This window comes from Harpia harpyja, chromosome 8 (assembly GCF_026419915.1).
Source record: "Harpia harpyja isolate bHarHar1 chromosome 8, bHarHar1 primary haplotype, whole genome shotgun sequence".
NCBI classification, from domain to species: domain Eukaryota; kingdom Metazoa; phylum Chordata; class Aves; order Accipitriformes; family Accipitridae; genus Harpia; species Harpia harpyja.
The window spans coordinates 10,995,741-11,011,410 of record NC_068947.1 but is presented as its reverse complement, the minus strand read 5'-3'; the positions used below and the strand labels follow the sequence as shown (position 1 = coordinate 11,011,410).

Below are 15,670 nucleotides of genomic sequence, written 5' to 3'. Positions count from 1 at the left end.
TCAACATAGTCATTTTCCAGGCATCTTAAAGGAAACCCACATCAACTGTGAAAGTGAACTTTGAACTCCTCTGTCCTGCCACTAACAGAACTCTCAAGCAGTGCTGGATGGGAATGCTTGTTTGCTTCAGTCTGTTTTCCCTCATAGTTTGCACTTCTTGCCCTTAAGATGAAGTGCCTGGTTATTTTTCAGGAGAATTTCCAATGATGTGTCTGTGTATGACTGATTCATTACTCCACTGGTGGTATGTCAGCTAGACATTGTAGTTAGAAACAGCTTCTGACAAATTTTAGGCCACATTTAATTGTTCAGCACATGTAAGTAATACTGAAACCAGTTAAACCCACTAGAACCTGTAGTGTTATTTCCCAGTTGTTATGGCAAGATGTGGTACAAAACACTTGTGCTGCACTTCCTAGGATTTAATATATAGTTTTAGCTGAGTAAGTTCTCTTGAAGGCATCAGTTATTAAAAGGGGGTCTCTCTTTTTGAGATGTCAGGTGGATTACTTTCACTGAAAATGTTTGTCTTGTACTCTGAATCTTTGCCTCTTTAGAATGCCTTAGTTTTAAACAACTTTACTATAGTCTTCCTGACTTTTGCAGTGGATTTTTTGTACATGTACTACTTGTGATTATGTACACATTATGCAAGCTGGGAATATACCAGGATCTAGGCTCTGAATGGCATTATCTCCAAAGTGACTGTTTTAATACACTTCCTCTAGTTTATTGATATGTGCAACTCTGCTGCCTAATTGTTATCTTGTGCTGATGTTTGTATTCATATAGTGCACTGGATTTCCCCATTGGTTACCCAGTGATGCTGCATGAGGCATTCTGCCAGCAAAAGGGAGATGTTTCCCCTGGGAGCCTTTAGAAGGCTACTGCAGTGGAATGGTGAAGCAAGCCTCCAAATGGCAACATACATTTCATTTAGAAGAAAATGCTACTACACAGATGATGGGAAAATGTTTTGAATGTGTGTTGGAAAATGTAACTCCCAGGTCTCTTATCTGTGCACTATATACAGTGCTAACTATGCTGTATAGTTAGAAAACAATTAGAGTGGAAAAGCTGTGTTATCGGTAACTCTAAAGGTTGTAATTGAGTGACTCTGCTTTATTAGTAAGGTGTTCAGCCTTCCTTACAGTCTTTGACAGGAAAAAGGAATTTTTTCATGCCTTACTTTGCATGTTCACAGCAGTAGTTGTGAATCTCTCATGGGCAGAGAAACAAAAAGAATTAAGATTTAGTCTGAAGCTGATCATGCCATTAGAAGACATAGAATGGAAAGTCAAGAGTGCCTGTCGTCCTTGCTGCCTATCAGAATTGTTCATGTGCATGTTTTTGTTTGGGCTTCCTCCCTCACCTTTAGAAAAGAGCGAGGATTAATGAGACTGGCTATTTGATAGTGGTTCCTGTGTTACTGCTGTGTATTACAAAATATCAGGCGTATCTAGACTTTACTAAATGGTTTATCAGGACAAATCTACCTGGTGTTTTTAAAATATGCTTTAATAATAGTTACAATTTTAAACTGCTATTATACTACAAAGACATCTTTCCTTTTTATTCTTTTCATCTGATATTAAGTATATGAAAGTATACCGTGTGAGATCTAAATTTAATATGGCCACATTTAAGTTTTCTTAATGTCATCTTGACCTGTAACAGGAATCTAGTTCTAAAGGTTTTGCTTCAAAGATTAAATTTAATTGCAGTAATGGATCCGACACATTCCTGACTGTTGTGCGGTTTATTTTACAGTGAATGTAACTTCCCTTCTTCAGGTAACCTTGCTGTTAGACTACTGTGAATGAATATAGAACTCCTTGCCACTTGTCTTCTGTGCTTATTACAGAGATTGCTACTGATTTTTTTTAAACAAAATGTGTACTGATATACTTATGTCAGTATGTCTTTCAGCTGTAGGGAGATGGAGACCACCTCACTCATCAAGCCATATCTGTTCTGAAGTGCAATCTTAATTCACAATACTGATGCAAATGCACATGTGAAATGGTTGGTCTGTATCCTCTGCTTGCTAATTCATACTTACTCTAAGTTCATTTTGAGTTCTGGGCTTTTGAGATGTTTATAGTGTTCAGATGTACAATAAGTTTTTTGGTTTGGTTGGTCAGCCTCACTGTGCTGCTTAGATGCTTGGTCTTTAAAACTCTACCTTTAGAGTATACTCTGCCATCATTTCTTCATGCTGTATCTTTGGTAATGAAAAACCCTTTTGGGGAGGAAGTTATTGAGTTGGAGTAGGCCTGATTCAAAAAGGCTTTCTTGTTTACTCTAGTGTACTGTGGATAATGCAGTACTTGAATACCTTAAATACTTGGAATAAAAAAGCAAACAATCCCACAGAACTTGTAAAACTTCCCAGAGGAATACTTAGGACTTGCTCATGCTCTGCAGTGTTATTAGGAATAGGTAATACTTGCATTTAAGATAAGATGTCCTATTAAGCAGCTGAATTTAACAATGACTAGTGAGTGGGCATTGCAGTAAATCAAACTGGATTAAATGGTCAGGTATAGCCCATGTTTCTATAACATGGCCTGTAGTCACAGTCTGTTTTGAGTAGTTTAAGTATGTATTAGGAACTGGGAATAATGGCTTCTCAGCAGAGTTCTCCACTTGGAGACTGAAATCCTTCCTGTGTAATGTGGGCACTTCATGTACCCTTGAAGTAGTGCTTATTTGAACCAGGTCAGGAGTCCTCATGAGAAGCTCCAGTTAAGATCTGCTGTTGTAATGCAGTGTTCATAACTCACCAAGAAAAGCTTCTCAAACTGCAGAATGAGTTTAATCACTGTCCACTACACACTGTAGTGCAGTGTTAATCTCAAAGTTTTGGTAGGAGATATTGCTTAATATACAGTTCAAAACTGAGACAACCTTGTGATTCGTGTAGTCTACTATTCTGTCATAACCTGAACCTATTAGCAATCCATTCAAGATTAAATATTACTGATATTTCATACTATTTGGGATTTCCCTTCATGAGTCCTTTTTCAAACCCACTGGTATGCTAGTCCTTATTGTTTTCTCAGTATTGTAAATTCCTATTACCATAGTTGCTGCCTGCCCTGAATAAATTTGCCTTCTTCATTCTAAGATCACCTTAGCAAAGGACAATACTGCTTGCTATTTTTCTGTTGTGGATATATTTTTGAATCTCTGACTATTCCTGAGATTCTTGACGTATCTTGTCCCAATGAATTGGATACTCAAATGAGCTACTCTTTTGGTTCCTTCCAGTTACATTTTACACAAAAACAGTCCTTGGCTAATTTTTGTGTTTTTCTTGGAGATGGTCTAAAAACAGTTCATGTTATGGAAAAACTAGAGGATAATCTTGGCAAGATTCTGACTGGGTAAAACAGCCTGGAGATTGTATCTACCATGGGAGAAGAGGCTTCTCCAGCTGGTGCCTCCTCTATTCTGTTTCATGGTAGTTATCACTTGCACAAAATATTTCCGCAAGTTCAGTCTTCTCTTCCAGGTTCCATATTTCCCTCTTTGAGAAAGGGATGAAGTAAAAGTTAAATTGTCATACTACAATGTGGTCATGTATACTTTTTGACCTATTAAGTTTGTGGCTTTATGTTTTTTCTGCAGTATCCCATTTATCTCCCTCTTCTAGTATTACATTGCTAAAATCCATGAAAGTCATCTTCGTATGTTACAAATAGCCTTTAATTTATCAGCAACAATAGTAGTACTGTCTGCATCTCTGGCATCCTTGAGACTTACCCCAGACTTGTGCCTTTTTACCTTAGTTAATGTGACATTTTCTAAAAACTTACCGTTTAGCAGTATGTACAGAGTGCTTTTGCACTGACGGATGCAGCTACTTCTTTTGCCTGCCTCTTAATTATCTGTATGATGTCAAGCACGAGGGGCCTTATTTAATAACTCAGTTGATGGCCCATGTAGTACAGTCCCAGATCCAAATAGGTCTTTCTGCTTAAATGCTCAAAGAAGGTAAAGTAGTACTGACAGCCATCTCTCTCCCCTGCCACTGTGCTTGTTTGTCCATGTTTACCTAATCTCATCACTCCAGTGCAAGTGTGTGTATGTGTCTGTATATTTATATATGGGGAGGAGATCTTCATTTAAATGGTTGTTCCAGTAAGGCACAATCTTTTTGTTTCCCTATGGACTCTTGGTCCTGTGTGTATTTTAAAACTCCTCTGCTGGTTAACTTGTAAAGCTAGATCTGTGTGACTTCTTCCACAATATGCCTAGGAGTACCAATTTGGAGTAAGAAATTTAGTATCTTTAAAGCATTGATGCCAGTGTCCCTTACACATCACTATTTCTGCTTTCTCAAGTTAAACATAGCATATTGCTGATCAAGAGCTGTGTGAATTGGTGTCTGTAACCTGCGTGTGACTTGCTGGTGTGTAGTGCTTCATGTGGATTTAATATTGGTAAATATTAGCACTGGTTCTGTAGAACAGACATCTATTTTGGGAAGCTTCTTAATACATTGTACCTGTTGCTCTTTTGCTGGGCATATTCCTCTTTACCATTTATGGTCTAAAGGAAGCAAAGTCATGTGAGCTGTGGGATAAACATGCATTTAGGTCTCTATGGCATAGTAGCATGCTGTTGTCATGTGATAATCTTCAGACAAGATAAAATGTGTCCCTGGCTTTCAGATTTCTCTTGTGAAGATTTCTTAATTCTTTAAGTGTTATCATCCTTATTTTTTGTTGTTGTGAGGTGCTTCATCTTCTAAATAATTTGGAGAACACTTACCTAGAATACCAATTCTAACTTAATTTCAAATTTTCTGAAGACCTTAACTGCATCTTTACTGTAATCTGGGAGTTATGTTCATATTTCCAGGCTTCCGAGAGCTTTAATGTTCCGTAATGATTTTTTTAGATGTCTACCTTAACACTACTTAAGATGTATGTTCTAGTTGTAGACTCTGCATCTTCTTAATTTATATGTGGATAATGTAACACTCAGACCTTCCTAATGTGTAACTTGCCCCTTGTGTTTCCAGGGTAAAGTTTGCTGCTGTATAACATAACAGGTGTGACATGTTGGGTGGACTTGTTCTCCTTTTTGTTGAGATGGTTCTAGCATTTACCGGGGAAGGTGGCTGTCATCTCACTCCATGTCTCAGAGTGAGAAAGTGAGTCCCTCTGAGCCATAAGGCAATATAATACCCAAACCATGTCTGTAGTCCAGGATCCCCATCCTACAGGCTTACAACCAATTGATTTAAAACTCTTATCTAGGTAGTTATTGTATCTTCTTTCCTCAGTTTACCCAGGTCTGCTTGGGCGGCAGAGTTATTTTCCTTATAGAATAGTAAGGTGATCAGAAACAGTTTAAGTTTACAGCATAAATGTAGTAAACTTCATATTGCATTTGTTTGAAAGTGGGTTGGGGGAGATGTTTATCTCCCCCAGCTGAGTTCACTTCACAGGAAGGCAATTAGGAGGAGAGGGTGGGGAAAAGGACAGTAAATTAATTTATATTCACCACTGTCATATTGCCTGTTAGGGTGTGATACAGGACCAGGTGGCTTTGTAATAATAATCACTGAGTAATCAAGTGCCTTATATTGCAAAGTTCAAGTAACATATGAATGCTGTTCTCCTCTGAAGTAAGTACTAACTGCACTTGGAAGAGTAATTATCTTTAAAGTAAGTCCTGGAGGAGTATACGGAAGGATCACTGTCAGTGCTGGGAATTAGTCTTAGGAATTGTTGCCACTTGGCTTGTTAACCAACTTCTGGATCAAACTTGTGTCATCCCTGGCTTGCTTTCAGTTATTCACTAGGTTGCCATTTCACATTGATATTTTCTTTCCCTGATAATTCTCTGCACATAGGTATCCGGCATAAATAAATGACAGTGTTACTAAAGATGAGGGCCCCTGTTTTCCACACAGACTGGGTTACTATGCAAGCTTGAACTGCATGGTAGCTTGAATTGAATTGCATGGTAAGGACATAGTAGGGCTTTTAGAGCCCAGCCATCAAAGATTATGTGCTGTAGGGGTATTGAGAGAGGCTTATTTGTGTAACTTCAGCCAGCATCAGAATTTAGTAGTACTTAGTCTCAATCTCAGCTGAATCATATCTGCACTAAAATACAGTATTTTTTGCTTACCCCATTTAGTTTCTACTCGTGTTTCAGTTAGATTGTTAGTCAAATTATTAGTATTTGGCATACTGGGTGTGTGCTGTTGCAAGGTGCATGCATGCTGTTTAGAAAAGAAAGTTAAGCTAGCTAAAGATCTGACAAAAGAATTCTTTGACATTTGAATCTTGCCTAGCATCTCTGCTACAGCAATGTTAATATGCTGTAAGCACCAACCATTTGCCTCTTAAATGGCTGGGTGGGCCTCTTTCATATATGTGCTATACCCTGATGTATGCCTGTAATATCCATGTGCAGCGAGTCTGGCAAACCTATTGCACAGGCATGGGGGCTGCCAACAGTCTGTGTCTCATGCCCTGTGTAGGTCTGGGTTAAAAAGAGGAGCCCAGGGGTGCACAGTTTGGGAGGAGAGTGTGGTTTCTCGCTTTCCCTTGTCACCTCTCTTCTGCTTTGGCAATCTTCTGCACTGTAACCCTGCCTTATGCATAGGAACACTGGGTTTGTGTCCACACAAGCAGATCTAACTGTAGGTGTTTCTGTAATACCATTAGCGTGCAGAAAGCTACCTTCCATATGTCTTGTAAAGAACTGAGCTGGAATCCTCTGGCAAGGTGTTTGTTTAACACTGCGGACCTAAACAGAAACTTCAGTAGCACTGTTTGCTGTCTGTATAAAAAAATTACCTTACTGCTTGCAAAATTGTGATTTGGTGGGTAAGTTAATTCAGTTTCTCATATTATATTACCATCCAATGGACAGTTACAATGCACTGGGGTATAAGCACTTACTAACTATAGCTAACAACTGAATGCTACTTGCAGAACAGTGTGGTCCTGATGCAGGCATTACAGAAAGGAAGTTCTATAATTTCATAGCATACAGAACCCCCTAGCTTAGGAACCTTAACTCATGCATGTACCCTTCCATGGAAGCTTTGTGCCACTCTTCAAAGTTGTAGGCTCAGTTATTCATTATTCCATCAACTTCAGTGAACAGTTTGCTTAACTCCATATCAAACCTGTTTTATTTATGCCTGTATAACTTATTTTGAGTTGATCTGTAGCGGGCTTTTTGCATGCTAGAATAAATAATTATTTACAGCATCCTTTATGGGTTTTTACAACTATGCCAGTTTCTTATCTATTTGTATCAAATCCTTCAAAGACTGTCTGAAGTCAACTCAAAAATAGGTCCTGGTTAAAGGTAACTGTGTTTGCATTTATCAGCAATTAAGTTTTAAAAACAAGCTAGCTAGTTGGCCTGTGGGAATGCAAGTGGTTTTGCCTTTAGGAAGTTGTTTTAGAAGGCTGTGCCAACTTTATACCTCCCTAGGCTTGCTCATTCTAGTGTTCTCTGGCAAAGCAATTTAAAAAATGTCTTGGGCAGGATTTTCGTAAATCTATTCAGCCCAATCAGAAGCTTCACTTAATGGAGCAATGTATAAATAGTGCGGAGAGTCAAGTGACCATCAGCTGGTCTGAATGGGTTTGACCACTACAGTCACAGGGTCTGAGGTATGCAGGAGCTGGAATCACTGAAAACACACTTTGCTGCAGAGATATCCTGGCCCTGGTGTAATTACGTAACTGCAGAGGAATTCATGTGTGTAAGAATGTGTTTTAATTAGACACCTGTATTTAATGTTGGTTTCACCTTCTGTATTATTACTGTGGGCTTTTAAAAAAAGTTACCGCCTCGGTTAACTTTCCCATTTCATTAAGTAGTGTGTATTGCAGTGCATAGCTGAACTCCACAGTTATGCATTTCCTTTATAAAGTGTATGCCTACTTGGTTGAAACAATGCATTGATCTTAAGACATAATGGCTCTTTGCCTAAGTTCATATTAGGTAATTAGAAGCTCTTGGCATGCTTGGTAAATACTGAAATTCCTTTGTATTGTGCATTAAGCATGGAGAAATATTTCTTCAATTGCAGTGCCAGTGCACTGAAATTAAGTGTTTTGGCTGTCCCTGGTGATGGCTTTATTAAATCTTGGTGAAACTGTCAGCTCTGAACTTACAGAGCTGCTGGCTTGCTTTGTTTGGGAAGTTACTGAAGCCAACATCCAGGTAATGACTTCTTTATTGAAAGCATCCCCCTGCCCGAGTTATAAATATCACAATACGGATTCTAAGCAAACTAGTAAAATGGCACCTGTTTCTTTGTGTTCAGTTCACTTGAAACCTGTGGCAGCACTGTCCAGAAGAAAAAACTTTTACCAAATTCAGTAACTTCATGGGAAGAACTATTGTTCAAACCCAAGTAATTGGCATTTCCCTTCTTCCTTCCCCACCTTCCTTGGTCTTTATGCTGAATAGCTTTTCCCTGTTTTCATTACAGATTTTAATGCTTGTCAGTGCCAGCCCTATCCTTATAGTGTATTAGCCCATGATATGACTCTCACAGCAAAGCTGGTTGTTGAGGACCTGTTTGTTCTCTTTCCTGTCAACTCAACAGCTAGGCCTTTGATTAAAAAACTGAGTTATTGGCTTTATTCAAACTGGAAAAACTACAGTGGTGTATGTATCAGTTACCTTTCTTGCCGTGGTTGATCTACATAAATGTCATTCAATCATATTAAGTGTATCTTGATTCAGCAAGTAAAGGTAGGAGTCTGTTAGGAGGTGATTCACAAGTGTTCTAGTCACCTGCCTTTTTATTTGATGCACAACACACATCTAGTAGGTTTTTTTTCTAATTTTTACTTGATGTGGTGATGTGCTTAGTTGCTACTTGCATTTTTGGCAATAAACCTTCATATTAGTGCAGTTCACCAGTGTCAAAAGCTTCACGTAGAGGTTTTATAGATGACAGATGGTGGGGGTTTTCTCAGTAACTTGGTATTTCTTGCTTTCATGAAGTAGTAAGACTCCTGTCTGCACAAATATCAAACTCGGGCATGGCTCAACTGGATCTGAGGATCCATGGCCCAGGCTTATGGTACAGCTTGAGACTTCATGTTATGGATGCATGAAGAGCCCCTGCATCTCTGAGGTGTTCACAAACCACCTCCCTTTCCTTTCCTGTGAGAGCCCTGAACTTGAAGTGATGAACCCTTCGTCTTCTGGGGGGTTTGACCTTTTCCTGTGGTGGGTGCACATGCGTGCCCCACTGCTTCAGTGCTCTGGGGGTCTTAAATGCTGCTTGGTGGCTGCCCCTCAGCATAGCCTGCCCTCAGAGGGAGGGTGGTGTCTGGGTTTGAAGCTCTGTTCCTCCCCTCGCTTCACTTGCTCCTCTTACAGATGCAAGGGGCCTGGCTAAAATGCACAAATGACTGAATAGTTGATGATAAATCAGAAGTGTTTTCATTAAAATAAAAATTCTTAATTTAAAAAAGCATTTGTAACACCAAGAGTCTTGTAAATCTGCTGGCTGAGCCTCTTGGCCTCTCCTTGAAGACACAGTGACTGTGCTTTCTCTGGCTTATCCCAGATCCTGCTTGACTGAGGATCAGAGGGGAGATATTCCCTCTGACTTCCCTGAGTGGCCACAAGCCAGAAGTGCCTGTGGTGGAAAAGCTCTGTCCTGGTATGGGATAGGGTAGGATGACCCTTTCCTCCTGCATGCTGCTGGGCCCTAACTGAGAGGGAAGCTGGGAGTGTTGCTTGTTCTGAGGTCGGGGATGGCTAGCCCTAGGCTGGAGCATGGTGGCAATACAGTAGAGGGTTATGTTGGCTTCTCTTGAGGACAATTGAAGCCAGGGAAGTGTAAAAGTGTTGCCTACAAAAGGAGGGAGAAGCAGGCAGGTTGCAGTAAATGAAAATCACTGAGGTGAGTTCTCCAGCAGAGAAATGCCAGTATTTGTTTCCCAGCTTCAGGGCTGCTGCTCTCATGCTTCAGTGTTACGTACTTATTCCTGGCAAACTTCTGTCAGTTGTGCAAGCTCCAGAGGTTAGCATCGGTACTGTATAGGGATTAAATAATGTTGATTCATGCTTAATAAATGATGTTTGTGAAACTGCATTGTGGAAAAGTTCAGTGGTGTATGCATGCACCTCTTGTGCTTCTCTTACAATGGGGGCATAACAGCAACCACTCTTCCAGAAGTATTTGATAGCAAGCTGTTCCAGTTATTTCCTTTCCAATAGACCAGTCTTTAATCACTGATATTATTGTTACAATCTAGTCAAACATTTGTGGTAAAACTGCTCTAAAAAATTACATGATTAAAAATACATAAAAATGCTCTTGTCACTTATGGTTCTGTGTTTAAAAAACGACTTGTCAGGCCAGTGACAGTGTTAAAATACTCTGTCACTAAAGTTGAAAGTCTCACCAGTTCCCAAATAAATGTTTTATTTAAACAAATACTTGAAATACTTAATGAGCAGTTCTAACTTGATAGCCATTTTATGTCTTTACTGGCTTAATTCTTGCAATGTAAAAACCTTAATGCTTACTCAAAGACTTCAAGGAGTTACCTAGAGTATATTTCGGTTACCATTGGAAGGCCAAGCTAGGCATGTATCCACTGGGATCTTTCTCAGATGTGCTGCACTATGCTATAGTGGCTCCTGAGCTGGTAGAAAGGAGCTGGGATTCCTGCATTTGACACCAGAGATGAAAGGATTTCAAATTGCCATGAACGGGAGTTTTTATGCAAAGACTCAAAATGCTGCACTGATTTCTAATAGAAATTAACTCTAAGCAGCCCTCCTCCTGCTCTCTGCTACATTATGTAGGAATTGTACTTTTTTTTTCACTGCAATGTGGGATACATTTCCCCATTTTGGGATTACCTCTGTGCCTTTAAGTTTACTTTTATTTACTGAATGCCCTTTCTGACAGGGTAAGAACAGCCTGTTTTTGAATAATTCATGGCTGCTTGTAGAATATTGTCTGAGGATTGAGGAGAAGCTTAGGGTGACTTTGGTTCTGCTATTATTCTACTTCATATTTGTGAGCATTTCTTATCTGTTTTTGGGAGAAGGTCTTTACTAGTACATGGGAATGAGAGGTTATTTCAGAATAAAGATACAGAACACTGAGTACTTGTTAATTATAAAAGCTAATGACTGCATACCTGAGGTGACTGTTCTGGCAACACACTTTTCTGTTTACTATCTACAAGAAATCTGTGTAATACCAACTGTAGGAAATTCTTTAAGAAGGCTTATCTACAGAACTGTTTCATATACTGATTTCTTTTTTTTTCTAATTGTTTCTGCAGGTCCTGTCGGATTAATGCTGTGGATCGGTCAACCCAGAACCTGTAGTTGCCCATCAATCGCTCAGTAGTCAGTGTAGATTCTGTCTTTACAATCAGCAGCTACATCTGGCTACTGGGTCTCTGATGACATCTCATATCTTCTATCTAGACTTTTTATTGGATTTTTATCTTCTCTCCTGGGTGCAGAGCAAGTTCACAGTGCTAACAAGTTAACTTCTGAGGTGTGGCCCCACCTGAGGTGTTGGATCTACTTCACAGTGGGAATCAGATTAAATACCTGGATGTTGTTTATTGGAAAGCAACAGTCTTTTCTGTAGCCTAGTCTTGGGGCTTGTAGTAATCAAAACTGATGAGAGTATTTGCAAATTTGAGCTAAGAAGGTAGTTGAACTTCACTCTTTTCAATGAAGAATCTTTAACCTCTTCTGCAAAGGATAGGTATTGAAACAGTCACCTTGGCTGATTGCATGACTACTATGTGTTAGGGGAGGAAATGTACTGTGAACTGTGGTGTGCACAGCTGTTTTTATTGGTTGTATGGGAAGACTGTCCAGGTTTGGGGCATGAACCTGGCATACAATGTAGATTTCTGTGTTTGTTAAGCAACAGCTACATTGTCTGCTGGGTTTCCAGCTGCCTGGAAATACAAAGTGGAGGGTTATCTACACTTTTTTTTTTTTGGTCAAGTTACCTCCCTTGTATCTCTGAGGAAGACAATGCAATTGATGTCCAATTGCTGCCTCCCCCTCTGTTCTCACACAAGGGATCCAGCTGGTGTCAACTAGAGCTCTAAGCCAGGTTAGGTCTGAAACTAGTTAAGGAAAAAAAATGTTCAAGGGATTGAAGTGTTACCTGAGTGTGAGTAGCTGTCAGGCAGAAGTTAATGCCTGCTACCTATGTAACCATTAGTTTGCCTTGGTAATGGTGCTTCACTTTTTTTTTTACTTCAGTTGGAGAGCTATATATGTGTGTGCTGTACAGTTAGGGAAATCTTTTTGGAGAAGAGAGTAGTGGGGAGCTATTTATAGGTTTGACTTTTTTAAAACATGTGCTGCACATAGCATGGCTTATACACAGAAGGTGCCTAGAAATAATTGGGGAGGAATAAGATAATGTCTTCAGTGCTGATACCAGCTGGATGTCTTGTTTCTTGAGCAGCACCAAAACTAGTGCACTTCATTTGTGCACTGTATCCAGCCATGCAGTGACAAAACCAGCAGCTTCAATTTGAGAAGAGTAAGCCTGGAATAGCAGGGGATTGTTGTCCTTTCAGACCTGGACTACAGTCACAGTAGTAAATGGGGAAGCTTGTAGAGCAAAAGTCTGTACTGTTAACCTTTCATTGGCAAGCTCCGTGCCATTTGCACTTTCACCGTGGATATCAGGAGAGTTGTGATGGTCACTCAAAGGGTGAAGGAATGTATGATTTGGCTAAGCTTGTCTGTCTGTTGGACTATACATGGGTGGTTTTAGATCAGCTGGCATCCAGAACTCTTCCTCTTGAAGGGCAATGCTTCAGGAGGCAGAAGGGTTCTTAAGTGAGTGCTGCTGTTAAAAACTCTGCTTTTGCTAAAACAAATAAAACTTCTTATGCAAAGAACTGTGTATCTTTTCCTGTTTACTGTATCAAACTAGGTTTGCACCAAGTCTTCTAGGACCTAGGGAGTATAAAGCTATTTATTATAATGTCTGGTATAGACAGCCCCCCAGTACTTGCATCAGTCTGACTATGCTCAAGAAATACATGTTCACTTACGCATTCCTACATTAAGTAAAAATATACAGACAATTGCCTACAGCCAATAGTTGGTGCAAATAATCACTCCCCCTTGAAATTAACTGTGGATTGTCTATATAGCTTTGAAAGCTACTTATTAAGGTTGAACAAGTGTTTGTCCTTTGCTTTATATGTTGTTTTCCTCAATGCCAGTCTGTTGGCATCTAGGTCTCTGACTTTGCAAAACTGGTAAAGACTTAGATATAACTGAGTCTTTCTTAAATTAACTGGCACTTTCTCAGTGCTGTTACTGATGTTTCATTCCATATAGCCTCCTGAGTCTTGACCAGCATATGCACAATAGTCATAAAAATGGCAATATATTATTCTCTGCAATATTTCTGTGGCTCATTTAGCTTCAACAGTATTAAGATATCAGCAGTTTTTATAGCATTGCTTTGTTCCTGTATTTATAGATGTTCAACTGGGCTTTTAAGGATTCATGTCAGAATAAAGTATGTCTATGCCAACTGTTTATATGGCAAGCACCATAAAGCAATTCAAAAGCAGATCAACCTGATGTTTAGCATCAAGCCCCTCTCCTATTCAGTTTCACTTCCCCACTGTTTCAGTTAAACTTACGATGTTGAAATCCCCTTTGTGGGCAGGTACTTCTGGTTCCTCTTGGTTTTCTGTCATGCTACTTGCTTTTGTATACAGACACCTTTTAAAAAAAAAAAGCACACACCCTCCTCTGTTACCTTATTCTGAAGTTCTTGCTTTATTTTCAGTGTCTAGTGTAGCTAATGGAAGTATGTAAAAGTGGTTACTCCTCCTACTGTGATACTTATTTTTTAGTTCTTTGTTCCTTTTCTTCTGTATGGATTTCAGTGAAACTGGCATAAATAAATGCTTATCCTTTCCTCTCCCCTACTGAGGGTACCATTACTGCTCCTGATTAAACTGCTGCTAACAGCAGCCTGAAGTCCTCCCTCAGCTTCAACAGAAGAAACTGGATCCTGTGACATGCCATTTTCCATGTGCTCAACCTTAGTGGGGTTCTCAGTTTCCATTTTCTTTGAGCTTTCACTCCCAACAGTAACCTTGGCTGTATTTTTATGATGCTTCTTACACTGTGATGCTCATGAGGGTGAGGACTGACTAGAGTGTGTGCTGTTTCTCAGAAAGGAAAGTGAGACCAAGGCTCTTGCCTGGCCAAAGCGGTCCCTCTCATCACACAGCATCTCTGAAGCCAGGTCAAGGCAGTAAATGGTGAGAACACAACTGCTAAATTACTCAGCTATATCCCTTCTCCCAAAGGCAGAGCTTGAAGTTTGACATTCAGACTTGGTTGGGGTTTTTTTTCTGCACAATTCATCAAGCAAATAATGGGAACTAAGACAACAGTGGCAGTTGGATCTGTTTGGACTGGTGGATTGGAGGAGATCACAGCACTTTCATAATTTTGTATTTTCTGTTGTGTCTCAGGTTATGTAATACCTTCCCACACTGATATTTCTTCTGGTCCTCTGACTCTTTTAGAATTTACTTGAATATCTATTTAAATCTTAATACCAGGAAGAACAATATTTTTACTTTCTGGCTCCAGATAACTACTAGGAAAGCCTCACTGCCTACTATTTCTCTATTCTGTGATGAATAGCTCTGTGAACTCTAAGCTTTATTTTCTTGGCTATGTTTATTCTTTCTATGCAAATCAAGATTCAAAGAACTGAAAGGATGCATCTAGTCTGACTTTGATGCACTTACAGCATGTGCTGCCATATCAGTACATAGTAGTAACAAATACATTCTGTAAGTTTTTTCAAAAAAAGCTGGAGTCATTAAGTTTCTAAAATGGCAATAACAAATTTAAAACCTGAGGTGGGGGGGAGACACACACCAAAAAAACCAAAACCAGGCTTTAAATAGAACAGAATGGTGAATGGGTTGCTTTAATTGCCCAAAAGTGTGAACAGCCATTCCTGATGGGATTGTCCATTGGGCAGGTGGCTTGTAATTAAACTATGGAAACCATCTGTTATTTGGGACCTCTGTTGCTGTCCTGAATAACTGGGTCGATTCTGTCTTGCGCACAACTGCTTTCTGGGGCTGTTTGGTTGATGGGGGCTGCCTGGGCTGTGTCTGTCTTCCCAGCTCTGCTCTGCACAAAGGAATTCCATAAGGAGCTACCTGTGGAAGGTCAGGGCAGAAGGAAGGTGTTGAGGGTTTTGGAGCAGTCTTTTGGAAACCTTCCAGCAGGCACCTTTTCTTTCCCTCAGCATGAGCAAGCACTTTCCCAAAGGCATAAGCACACCTGGGACTCCTCACCAGAAGTACCCTCTTAACAGTGTTACTTTGGTGTCCGACTTGAATGATGTTGGTGTGTTTGTGCATTTTTACTCTGTAAATACTCCTCTGAGTTGACAGTGAAAATTGGTCTTCTGAAGTGGTGTTTCAGGCAAGATGGATGGCCCTGGGACCTCTGTATTATATTTATCTGGGCCTTTCACACAGGGTCATAACACAAGTCCTGTAGCATAGAAGTGCTTAGACACAGTGCTACAGCACTCGTAGAGTCTGTCTGCCATGGGGTTGTTTGTACTGTCACATCTTTTTTTTTTTTTTTTTACAATAAACTG

The 15,670-nt window shown here is 39.8% G+C and overlaps 1 long non-coding RNA gene across 2 annotated transcripts in view; it reads left to right on the top strand.

Annotated features, from left to right (window-relative positions):
- Positions 1–12,911, top strand: part of LOC128145162 (uncharacterized) — an 86,067-nt gene extending 73,156 nt beyond the window's left edge. For both annotated transcript variants that reach the window (XR_008236362.1, XR_008236363.1), the window contains exon 5: positions 11,313–12,911. This is a non-coding gene — a long non-coding RNA (uncharacterized LOC128145162). The remainder of the gene's footprint in view (positions 1–11,312) is intronic.
- Positions 12,912–15,670: the final 2,759 nt, after the last annotated feature.